This window comes from Otolemur garnettii, unplaced genomic scaffold (assembly GCF_000181295.1).
Source record: "Otolemur garnettii isolate 467f Iridium unplaced genomic scaffold, OtoGar3 scaffold00188, whole genome shotgun sequence".
Classification (NCBI taxonomy): Eukaryota; Metazoa; Chordata; class Mammalia; order Primates; family Galagidae; genus Otolemur; species Otolemur garnettii.
In genome coordinates, this window is record NW_003852583.1 from 2,650,841 (window position 1) to 2,661,054 (window position 10,214).

The following is a 10,214-nucleotide window of genomic DNA, read 5'->3' on the forward strand; positions in this document are numbered from 1 at the left end:
CCCCGGCCGCCGGAAACGCGAGAACAAGGCCAGCACGTACGGCCTCAACTACCTGCTGTCCGGCAGCCGCGCGGCCGCGCTGAGCGGAGGGGGCGGCCCCGGGGCCCAGGCGCCGCGACCCGGCACCCCGTGGAAGAGCCGCACGTACAGCTCGGGCATCCAGGGGTGAGTGCGCGGGCGGCCCTGCATGGGCCCCGGCTTTATTCCGAGCATGGATGTTGAGGGCCAAGATCCGATTTTACCCTGAAAGTTTGTCCTTTTTCTTAATTTTAAAGTCCTTTGTAAAGGAATGATTTGCCCAGATCCTAGAACTAACAGTGCAGGCAATGGGCCGCTGAATCCGACTTGTAGGTATTTATTTGCCTTTTCTCTTCTTGAGCCTGGAAAGGGAAATCGACACTTTCTCTCTTCTCCCTCCGGGTCAGATTAGTTAGAGAGTTCTTGTGGGGGGGGGGGCGGGGCGGGGCTTTTCAGTGTGGAATTTCACTTAAGTTAAATTGCAGAAAAATTTAGTGTTGCCAGGAATTCAGATTAAGTTGAAGGTAGATACCAACCTTTTTTTTTTTTTTTCTTGGAGAAAATTGTTTTAAAAGATATTAGGGTTTAGGTAGTGATACAATTTAACAGTCAGTGAATTTAGAGGTGATTTGGAAGGGTGATGTTCTATGTTATATTTTAATTTTGTGTTGAAATTGATGTAAAAAAGCATCACCTGCAGTTTTTAAAAACTAATAGAATTCGAAGAAAAAAAGTTTTGTTATATATATTCTATGAAAGCTGTTGTTTCATTTTAAATATTTCTGCGCCCATCTAGAGGAGATTAGAAGTTCTGTTTAAGTTGAGTGGACCTACAGAGGGCAAGGCACAACACAAAACATTACATTACCTGTTCGTGCCAGTGGTTTAGGTAGAGGTGTGTGGCGAGAGTTAAAAGTTGTCCCAGGTGAGGCTTTTTGGGCTCATGCTATTTGTGTGGTTCCTTTGCTTTCTGGTGCTTTTTCAAGTGTCTGGAAAGAGTTTGTTTGTAGGTTGTTTGTCAGTATTTCCAGACTTGATTCATGCTCCTTGTGTGGTATTTTGGTTGATTTTAAAAAAGTACTTAGGATCTTGGGGGAAGGGGTGAATATTAGGGTCTATACATACATTAGGGTTGTTACATTTGGTAGAATCCTACAAATACCCGCAATTGCTAGATATTGGGATTCCTTCTTACAGTAATTTTTTTTCTTAGGTCTCTTATTTCTTATTGGAAGTACCTTGGAAAACACTTAAGTTGATAATACTTTAAGCTTATGAGATACAGTATAACAAAGCTGCTTGTTCCATAACTTGTTTTACCTGGCTTGGCTTAGAAGTGTTACTTTTCTTAAATTCCTTGAAGCCTGTTGGTGCCCTGCAGACCCCCACAGAGGGCTCCTCTGCCCTCTCTCTCCGGTTCTCACTTGTAGAACTTTCTGAGGGTGTGTGGTGGGGCGAGTTTCTTCTTGATGCATGCTGCTCTGTACCTAAGGGCGCACTTGGGAGGAGCTTCAGGTTTCCAGCCTGTTATGTAACTGGAATGGACTCTGAGTGTCTCAGCACTAGGAAAAATAGGAAGGCACGTGGTCTCTGCTATAGCACGAGTTTGGGCCCCTGACAATCTGGAGTTGCACCACTGCTCTTGGTGAGCAGTGGTGCACCATGCCCTGCACACGTCACTTGGGCTGTTTCCTCATCTTAGTCTCATTGCTGCTTTTGTTAGTAAATGAGCCCACAGGGGACATGCTGGGGCCTGGGGTTCTGGAGCTAGGGCTTGGGGAGGCAGATGTGCCTTCTCCTGATCTTGACCCTGAAACCTGACCTTTCTTTGTGTCATCTGCCCAGTTGTGCAGATCTCCCTCCTCTCATCCTCTTTTGTGCCCCATTGACCCCGTGTGTTTCTCCATATCCCCTCCTCCTCAAGGCCTGTCATCCCTCTGGTGGAGACTGCACTGCAGCCACAGTGAGTGTCTTTCACACACTCAGGCCTGTTTGGGTCTCTTCCCAGCATGACCAGTGGATTGGTGGCCACTGCCAGCAGGTTCAATCAGGTCCCCCCACCCTCTGATGACACCCTTCCTGGTCCCTGATCCCCAGTTTCAAGACTGATGCCTCCAGAGCTCTGCTGCTCTGCTCCTGACCTGGTGCCCCCTTTTAGAAATCAGCTCAAAGACTGAATGGAGTAGGGCTTGAGCGTGAGCTCTGAGCCAGCCAGTAGCTCTGCTTTGGGCCCCACCTAAGCAGGGATGCTGCAGTAATGCTCTTCGAACCCTCCTTGCCTGTCTCTTGGTGGCATGTTCTGCACCTTCTGTGTGGCCCTCGTGACATCTGCTTCCTGCCATGTCTGCCTGGAAGAGGTGCCTGCTGGGGAGCCTGCTGTGTGCCTAGAAGGGCAGAGTGACTTATGTTTGGTCTCTACCCTGGCTAATGTTTCTGGAAAGGTGGAAGTAGTAGACCCATGCTTAGAGGAGGCAAAGCTCTCTGGTGAGGGTTCTCTTGTGGAGCTAATCCTTTGGCATCAACAGATATCTATCAGAACTTGCTTTTGGCCAGTTAGAACTTGCTTTTTGCTTACGCAGGTTGTTGGGGAGACCATCAGAGTTTTTCAGTTGTGTCTTAGAAAGGATGATAACTGAGGTAAGGGTGTGCCTGGCCAGTAACTCAGGACCCTGTTGGTGAGAAGCTGCTCAGAGTTCTTTTGTAGTCCCAGTACATGTGTTTCTTTCTGGAGAGACAAACGTCTGCAGTGCTTAAGGAGGCTAAGCAGTCCCTGGTGTGGGGCATCCACTGCCCCCTGTTGGGTCTTTGCCTGGTCCTGTGTGGTAACTGGCACTATTTGTCCTTTCCTGGGGAAGAGTTTTCTGCCCTTGAAAACTTCACCTGGTGGCCTGGCCTTGTGAGAGTGCTGGTGTACCTTTAGGTTCTAGTAGAACTTGAGAAAGGCAGGCAAATGAGGACAGAATTAGTGCAGTAACCTTCAGAAGAACAAGGGTGAAATGCTGGTTTGCAGCTGCCACTGGCTCTGGTTCTCAGTTTTTGATTGAACTCTCAAACCTTTGTTGTGGAAGCTATGCATAGTGTGAGAAGTGCTGTCCACCTGTGCTCCTCACCCGGACATGTGGGCAGGCATGTGGACAGGCTCTTGGACTCTCTGCCTTCCAACCCTAGTAGCGCTGCCCCTGACCTAGGAGTGCTTTTGGGCTGTTGTCACTTTGCCTTGGTGAGTCCCAATAGTTTTGGAAACACTGTCAGGTTAAAAGTCCTGCCTGAGAAGGGTGAGTGTGCATCCTAGGATACGTGGCCAAGTCCTTACAGTTGCGCTGCAGAGCCCTGGTGGACATTACATTCGGAGTGGGGCCTTGGGAGGGCTGTGTTGTCTCAGGTGTGCCTGCAGTGGACAGAGGTCACATGCGGCTTCCTCTCTGCAGGTCCTTTGATGGTATTTAATTAAGCGTTTCAATGTCTTCTATTTCCGGAAAGAAAGTTCTGTTGTCAGTTTGAAGTCTGAGCATTCATAGCCATGACCTGGGGTGTGAGTCTTTCCAACTCATGCATGTCTCTTCGCTTTTGTTTTTTTTGCAAAGGAGTCAGAGCTTAGAGGAGCAGCTAGGATCCCTCTTCTCCCTCCGTGTCAGCTTTTCTGGTCAGCTTTTCGCAAGTGGAGTGACGTGAACTTCCCCAGGGTTTCCCCATGAGATGCAAGTCCCCAGGGCTTCCCCATGAGATGCAAGTGGGAGGGCAAGGTGAAGCCCCAGCGTCGTCGGAGCCCTCACTCTAGGTGCCTTTCTCTCCTCCCCATGATGCACAGGAGAGTTATTGTGAGATCTGCCTGCAAGGGTGACAGTGGCACCCTTGGGACTTGTTTTCTTAGTTTATCTTCTGTGAGACCTCGTGGTATAAAGTTGCAGAGGTGGCAGGAAGGATCACACAGAAGCTCTGCTACATTTATGGAGCTAGCTGTTACTCAACCCTCCTGTCATTTATTAACCGCTGCTGAACCCCATCTGGTGTCCATAAAGTGAAATTGAAGCTCCAGCTCATGGTGCTGGCCGTGGTGGTGCTGAGCAGAACTATATGCCTGGCTGCTGGCCAACTCTGAAGAAGAGCTGCTGGGGGGGCATGACAGGCCCTTTGGAAAAAGATGTTTTGTTTTGTTTTGACACAGAGTCTCACTTTGACGCCCATGGTAGAGTGCTGTGGCATCACAGCTCACAGCAACCTCTAACTCCTGGGCTTAAGAGATTCTCTTGCCTCAGCCTCCTGAGTAGCTGGGACTACAGGCGCTTGCCACAACGCCTGGCTATTTTTTTGTTGCAGTTTGACCTGGGCCGGGTTTGAACTGGCCACCCTCGGTATATGGGGCCAGCGCCTTACTGAGCCACAGGTGCTGCCCGAAAAAGATGGGTTTTTATGGGGAGGGTCCTTTGGGAAAATGAGAGGCCTCAAATGTTTTTCAGAAGGCTCACATAATGCAAGGTAGAGGAGGGTACAGTGGGTCCTGTGTCACTATTTAAATTTTGATCCCTATTTTAAATGGATTCATGGTAAGTGGCCAGTGGGAGAAAGGATGACATTTATTCTTGAAAAATAAGTACTTTTTATTTCTTGGGAAGGTTACATGGCTTAGAATCTGATTTTGTAGTTGTGGAGTAAAAACGAGTTGGTTGTACTTAAAAAACAAAAACAAAACTTGAACTTCCCAAGTTTAGAAACTTAAAGTTGATGATGCAGCCATAAGGAGAGTTGGGTGGCCAGCCGCACCCTCTCAAAAGGCCACCCTCTGAGACAGGCACCTGAGTGAGGGCAAGCAGGTGATTTTGGGAGATGGGTGTCTGAGGCACTCAGGATGTGTGTCTGAGTGTGACAGTCAGGACACCTTCTCCTCTGATGCTGGAGACGTGCGCTGAGTAGTACAGTATCTTCTTGAGATTTCTATGCTATGCTAGTTTTCTGTTGCTGTGTAGCAACCACATACTCAGGTGGCTTAGAAGGACAGTCATTTACCTGCTCACAGTTTTTGTGGTTGGATCAGGGTTACTGTGCTGGGTTCTCTGCTCAGGCTATCCCAAGGCTGAGGCTAAGATGCTGCCTGGCTGTGTTCTCGGCTAGTGGTCAGGGCCCTCTCCCAAACATGTTCCTGTATTGGCAGAATTCTGTTCCCTGTCAGACTAAAGTCCCTGATCCCGTACTAGCTGCCAGTGGGGGAGGGCAGAGGGTTCTCTGAGCTTCTTCAGACCACCTGTGTTCCTTGCCTCATGGCCCCATCCATCTACAAGCCAAGAAGGTGGTTCAGATGGTTCTGATGACATCTGCTAGCTAGAGGAAGCCCTCTCTGCTCCTAGGGGCTCCTGGTAGTCAGGATGTCCCAGGTATCCTGCCTACCTAAAGATCATGTAGTAACACTACATGACCATATTATGACAACCTTACCAGAGCCGCGGGTTCTGGGGCAGTCTGGAATCCTGGGAGGGCTGCTGCCTCTCACACATGCAGGTGTTCCCGTGGGCTGGCTCCCCTACTGGGGAAGTGCTTGATGAGAGGGCTGTGGTTTTCTTGGCTAGCACTCCTCTCCCTTGATTGGACTCCAGCCCATCAAGATGACTCTTGCAGATTCTGTCCTCTGGCTTGATTGTCACTACTAAGCGCAGGCAGCCACAGCCTTTCTGTGTGTTGCTCAGATGGACAGTTCTTTAAAGTATGTCATTAAAAAGAGTTTGCAGGAGAGGTTGAGAATGCATGAAACACAGCAGTTGAAATGTCCTGTTCTTCTAGGAAAGCTATGAGTCCTGTGCAGTTGGGGGTTGCTGACTTGCCCCGTCACCCCCAGAATCCAGCTTTGAGTACGTGGTGTCCATCTTTGCTTTGTGACAGATGTGGGCCGTGCTTGTCCTGCAAACCAGGTTTATGGGAATGGTGGCTTGCCCAGGGACACAGCTTCAGAGAGAGTGCCTCCTTTAGGATGGGAAGAAGACTGACCCCTCATCTGTTCCCTCTGCCCTTCCTAGCCTGAGTGTTCACTTTTAGGCATTACTGCTGCTTTCCAGAACTCAGCATGGCTGTGCTGCAGGCCCCTAGGGAAGGGAATCCAGGTCTCTGCCTACATCCCCAGAGCCAAGCACACCTTAGCTGTGGAGTTGAGTGTCTGGAAAGAACTCTGGTGGCATAGTTGAGGATGGCAAGTTTATGTGATATTCATGAACCAAATGCTAAGGAAAACTTTATCATTTATTTTTCTTAGAATTTTAAAAATGAATTCTGTTGCAGTTTATCTGTTTTCCTTCTTAAAGAATGAGTAAGCTAGTTTTATGCTTTATAATACAGAATGCAAAACCAGAACACATGTAAAAAAATTCTATTTTTTTTTTTGAGGCAGTGTCTCACTATGTGGCCTTGGGTAGAGTGTTGTAGCATCAGAGCTCACAGCAACCTCAAAACTCTTGGGCTCAAGTGATTCCATTGCCTCAGCCTCCCAAATAGCTGGGATTACAGGCACCTGCCACAAGACCTGGCTTTTTAAATTCTTTTTGTTGTAGTTGTCATTGTTGTTTAGCAAGCCAGGGCGGGGCTTGAACCTGCCAGCTCCAGTGTATCTGGTTAGCACCATAACCACTGAGCTATGGGCGCCGAGCCTCTGTATTATATTTGAAAGGCATCCTCATGTAGTTTTAATTGTTCTATTTTCTTATTTTTTATTTTATTTTTATTTATTTATTTTTTTTGCAGTTTTTGCTGGGGTTAGTTTTGAGCCTGCACTTCCGGCACATGGGGCCGGCACTCTACTCATTTGAGCCACAGACACTGCCCTGTTCTATTTTCTTATAAAACTAATACCTATGAAAAATTAGAAAACTTGGAAAAGTGTGAAGGAGAATCACCCATTGTTGGGCCACCTGACAAGTGTCCTGTCACCTATGGCCTGGGCTTTGGGCAACAGGAGCAGGGCTCAGCCTGTGGGGGTCTCTGCCATGCCCAGCTGACAGGATGGACTGGACAGGCATGGCCGTGTGGGTAGGGAGTATCTCATGCTGAGCAGCACCTCTGTGATGTGGGTGGGTGCTCTCCTGTCCCACAGTTGGAGACTGAAGAGTTGCATTAATTTCCTGAGTGTTGCACTTGGGTGTGGGTAGCTCCTGTCTTTCCATGTTTGAAAGAAATTTCAGGGCGGTGCCTGGGGCTCAAAGGAGTAGGGCGCCAGCCCCATATACTGGAGGTGGTGGGTTCAAACTCAGCCCCAGCCAAAAACTGCAAAAAAAAAAAGACAGAAATTTCAAATCACTATTATTTCTAGAGTCCTTTAACTCTGAGGGAAGGGTTAGGATGCGGTAGTTTAAGGGGAATGAAAAATCGAATTATTTCTGTGTTTTGGGGTCAAACCTCCACTGCGGTTTCTTTCCCAGCACTAGGAGGTGCGCGTGGCTGGGAGAGCTCACCCCATCAACCCACATCTTGGTTTTGGCCGCTTTCGCCATAATTTCTAACATCCGAGCCTCAGTTTCTCCCGTTGTGAAGCAGGCCTGAGACCTCCACCTCCGAGAGCACAGTGTTAACTGAGAGGGTTGGGAGCCCTTTGTGAACTGTCACGGGAGGGCTTAGAGAGGCTGCTCCTCCCCTGTTCGCCTCTCCTCTCTGAGGAAATTGAAACCAAAACCAAAAATTAAGTTGTTCTTGCTGCCAGCTGGACAGGAAAAGCCTTTCTGTTGAGTTTTGAAAATAACAGACAACTTACTTTCTCAGGCCAAAACTTTTCTCTTGGAGAATCTGCTAAACACTGAAGTTCCCAGTCTTGGAGGCGACAGGGGCAGAGAGGCGATGCAGAATGTGGAGAGAGATCTTCCTAGTTTTTCAAGAATTTTGAAGGTCTGTTCTGCAGACATGTTATCTAACTAAGTGTTTTATTCTCCCAGAGTCTTCAGGGTGCTGTGTTGATCTTTGCCAGGTGTGTGCTTCAGTGTGTAACTTGTGGAAAGGTGGTTGGTGTTTTTACTCTGTGCACACATTGGCAGGAGAGGATGAAGTGTTCTAACACGCTGTTCTGTGTACAGTGCACGAAAACAAAAGTAAAGGATGGGGACGTGACCAGGTGACTAAACAGCACAGTCCTGTAGAACTTTCCCCCAAGAGGGAAGAACTTGGTTTGCACCGTCAGGACACTGGCCGCTCGCCACCAGCGGGTTCTCAGCACCTACGATGTGACTACTGCAAATGAGGAACTGAATCCTAATCTTTCTTACTTTTAATTAAAATATAAATGGCATATATTTGAATAGCACCAAATGGAAGTAACTTTAGACTCCGTATTTGAACACATTGTTTAACTATTGTTGAAAATAAGTTGAAACTCAAACAACAGTAAAAACTGTGTTACTTAGTAGGTTCCCATTGAGAAACCTCTAGAAATTGTGTTTCTGACTGTCTGGTGCAAGTTCTTTTCAAAAGGCTGTAGTTTAATAACACAGGAAGCATAAAAGAGAAGGTTCATAGCAGAGTGCAACATGGAGCCCCTGGGAAGGTGCAGAGTGGCTCCCGTCCCGTGTGCAGGTGGCAGCACTGAGTTGCTGCGCACAGGTTAGCGGAACTGGACAGCCTCTCGTGAGCTCTTTGGGGCTCCACTTTTCTGGGTGAATTTCCTTCTCGAGTTCCCAGAGCAGGGTTTTGTAGGCAGAAAAGCAAAGCCGAGACAGGCTAATGTGCTCTGCTGAGAGGTGCTGCGCTTGAGATGCCAGCCCAGGGGAAAAAAAGGAAAGAAAGAAAGTGTCTGGGCATTCCCCACTGCAGGAACCTAGTAACTCACTCTGCAGACCTGCTTAAAATATATTGATGGAGGCCTTTTGCTTTTTTCTCTCCTAAAGAGAGAGATCAGATTCAGAGATGCTGAGCCAGTGGATGGTGGATGGTGCAGTTCCTCCATTCAGGGCGCTTTGACTCCCTGTAGGGCCAAGACAAAGGGAGGCATTCTGGAACTGGCTTGGAGGGAGGGTGTGATGGCAGGAGCACGGGTTCCTTCCACTTCTGGAACTGGCGTGGAGGGAGGGTGTGATGGCAGGAGCATGGTTGCTTCCATCTGAGTGTTCTTAGGAACTGCATTCTGTGGAGCATTTGCTGAGTTGTTGACCTACTCTTTGCTTCATCCCAGGACCTTAGAGGACTGAAGCAGCCTACCAGCCTTTTGACTCAGTGTAAACAGCGCTGCTCAGGATACTTCACCTGTGTACTGACAGTCCTGGACAGTAGGTCACTTTAAGGAGAGGAAAATTAAGCTTTAGGAGACAAAAGTATCTTGTCCAAGTGCAGCTAGAAAATATAAGAACTGATAGGCCTGCTTGATGCTGAAACCATGCCGCCTCCCCAAGAGTGTGCTGTGTGCTGGAGTTCCAGGGCACCGCAGCAAAGGCCCTTCACCTCTGAAGCAGGATCATGATGGGTTGGCAGGGATGGGTGCCGTAGTGCAGCACAGCAGAGTGGGGTTTAGTTATAGGCATCATCTCTAAATTTAAGCAAAACAGAATTTTAAAAAGTGGAGGACAGTTATGAAATGACAGCCACAAATATACAGGATACTTTGCATGGCCTATGAAATGCAAAGAAGTTCCCGAGGACTGTTACAAGTTATCTCATGGAACACAGTAAAAGGTGTTCTTGTCTAGTTCGAAGACTGACTTACAAACTGGGTTTCAGTGTCAAACCTGAGACCATGGGGAGGGTGGAACTTAGGAGAACTGTCTGGGGAGTTGCAGTATTGTTGAGAGTAAAAAGAACTTTTTAGGATCAGTTTTCAAGTAAAAACATAGAAAGTGAAAGGCCTGTAGCTGAGGAATTTATTTATTTAAGGGTGGTGGATCTCCCTTAATATGCAGGGTTCCCACTTTTCCTCTGCTCCTGTCAAGCAGGTGGTCTTCAGTAGTGGCTACAATAATTATCACCACCCTCCCTGAGCTCACCCTGTTCTGCAGGTCCCCTGTGGCCCTGCCAGGAGAGGCTCTTGTTCTCACATTGCAGATGAAATGAGATTCCCAAAGGCAAAGTGCGTTGCTCTGGGTCACAACATGGAGCCCAGGCAGTCCAGTTCTGTAGCCTATGTTTTTAGGGAAGATGATAGGAACAGAGCACTTAATTACACCAAGTTCCAGTCTCTAGGTCCAGAGAAGTGACATCTGGTTTCTCAACAGAGATTACAGGTGTTATCATGAAGTTCTGCC

General features: G+C 48.0%; 1 protein-coding gene across 2 annotated transcripts in view; it reads left to right on the forward strand.

Moving 5' to 3' along the window:
- The first annotated feature begins 7 nt into the window (after nucleotides 1-7).
- PAPD7 (poly(A) RNA polymerase D7, non-canonical) overlaps nucleotides 8-10,214 on the forward strand; it is a 46,106-nt gene continuing 35,899 nt past the window's right edge. The window contains exon 1 of one of the 2 annotated variants that reach the window (XM_012812089.2): nucleotides 8-165. The gene's annotated coding sequence lies outside the window, so the exon portion shown is untranslated. The remainder of the gene's footprint in view (nucleotides 166-10,214) is intronic. The other variant, XM_023507554.1, reaches the window with a different exon arrangement.